We start from the raw sequence: 2,141 nt of genomic DNA on the forward strand, positions 1-2,141 counted from the left end.
CCACATGTATTGTTATGTGCCGTGGAGTCGTTTCAGACTCATAGCGACCCTGTACAGTGTTTCCGAGGCTGTAAATCTTTACAGCAGCAGAAAGCCTCCTCTTTCTCCTGTGGAACAGCTGGTAGTTTCCAACTGCTGACCGTAGGATTAGCAGCCACATGTATAGATACTGTTTATGTTGTTTTAAAAAGGTGTTTGCAGGAATGTCTCCAGCCCTCCCCTGCGCTTCAGTCTCAGTGCGGAGCCCTAAGAGCTGTGAGGAAGAGCGGCTTCGGACCGCTTCAGTAGCAGCACCACTGCAGCCAGAGCTCCAGCCCCAGCTCCATCGCTGCCCCTGTCGCCGCCTCGCTGGGAAACCGCGTTCGCAGTGGAGGGCAGCCACCCACGCCCTAAGCAGCCTCCTCTGTGGAGCGGGAGCTGAAGGAGCAGGCGGTAGGATGCTGCTGCGAGGTTCAGTGATGATGCTGGACCTGCTCCTGCTGTCGCCCGCCATTGCCTGGCGGTGCTGAAGCTTGCGCAGCCCCTCGCCACCCTGTGGCGGCACCGCCGGGGCGGGAGCCGGCCCCGGCGTCCGCTGAGTGGCTGTACCCGTGTTGGGGGCGGGGGTGGCCGACCGACAGTTCCCCTAGCGCGAGGCCTGTCCAGCTTTCCCTCGGAGTTTCTGCAGGAGCTGGGCAAAGGGATCGCGCATCCGCAGCCCGGGGCGTTGCCTCCCGCCGCCCGCCGGCGTCCGGCTCCAAGGACAGCCCCGGGTAGAGGGACGCGTTCGGCAACAGAGAGGGCAAAAAGCCGGCAGCTGCCGGCAGCAATAAAATAAAACAAGGTCTGTTACCTAGCTTGGAGGACTTGCTGCTATATACAATTGCAGACGGACAAGAGAAAATACTAGTTCATAAATTTATAACAGCACTTCAAATCTACAGGATTGCGAACATCTGATGCCAGGTTGAAAGAGTGCATGGATATGTTACGATTAACTCTTCAAACAACATCAGATGGTGTCATGCTCTAGCATAAAGATCTTTTTAAAACATGTGTTCAAAGTAACATCGCTTTATTGACACAAGCCTTTAGAAGGAATTTGTCATTCCTGACTTTGTCTTTTACCTCACACATCGAGTTATTTGAAAGTGCTAAAAAGCAATCTGGAGGAACGGTTGCAGAATATATTCCTCAACAGGCCAAGTTCAGTCCTGATTCGTGGGGTGTTTCAGTTTGTACAGTAGATGGAGAGAGACATTCCATCGGAGATACCAAAGTTCTCTTTTGTCTTCAGGACTTTGAAATATGCCATTGCTGTTAATGATATTGAAACAGAATATGTGCATCAAAATGTTTGGAAAGAACCAAGTGGATTAAGATTCAACAAACTATTTTTTAATGACAATAATAAGCCACACAATCCTATGGTAAACACTGGAGCAATTATTGTGACTGAGAAGTTTTATTATGTGATGCAGTTTTTGAATAAGATGGCTGGTAATGAATATGTTGGATTCAGCAATGCAACATTTCAGTCTGAAAGAGAAAGTGGAGATTGAAATTTTGCAATAAGATATTACTTAAAAGAAAAAGAGTTTTCCTGAAGGCACAGACGTGGTTGGTATAGTACGCTTCTATTTTCAGCTATTCTCCTTTGAAGTGACCTGTGTGGCTAGTGTAATGGCTGCAACATTGGTGAATGGTGACTTCTACCCAATTACCAGTGAGAGTATTGAGCCCTGAAGCAATCCGAAATACACTGAGTTTGGATGCATTCTTGTGGCATGTATGATTTCTCAGGATAGTTTGCTTTTCATGTTGGTCTTCCTGCAAAATCTGGAGTTGCTGGGAACATTTTTTAAAAAATGTTTTATTATGAATTATGTGATAGTTTACATGGGAGAACATTAGCTTTACATTCATCCTATCGTTTCATTGCCATGGTTACAATCCCCTACATGCATCATCAACCAACCAAAGGTAATAACCCGGCAAGCCTGCTCCCACCCTGGTCATTAGCACACAGCCCGTCTCCCTCTCTAGGTCTAAAGCACCAGCCGCTCCATCTCTCCATGTCATAGTCTCTGCCTCCATCTCTGTTGTCACTGCTTCTCTGGGTAGAGTCCTGCTCTCAGCTCTTCTCCCTTGTTTGTCCCAGA

General features: G+C 48.1%; 1 pseudogene; it reads left to right on the forward strand.

The window, feature by feature from the left end:
• Positions 1–203: 203 nt before the first annotated feature.
• LOC102817315 lies at positions 204–1,844 on the forward strand (annotated as a pseudogene).
• The last annotated feature ends 297 nt before the right edge of the window (positions 1,845–2,141 follow it).

The sequence above is a fragment of the Chrysochloris asiatica genome, unplaced genomic scaffold, assembly GCF_000296735.1.
Source record: "Chrysochloris asiatica unplaced genomic scaffold, ChrAsi1.0 scaffold00152, whole genome shotgun sequence".
Classification (NCBI taxonomy): domain Eukaryota; kingdom Metazoa; phylum Chordata; class Mammalia; order Afrosoricida; family Chrysochloridae; genus Chrysochloris; species Chrysochloris asiatica.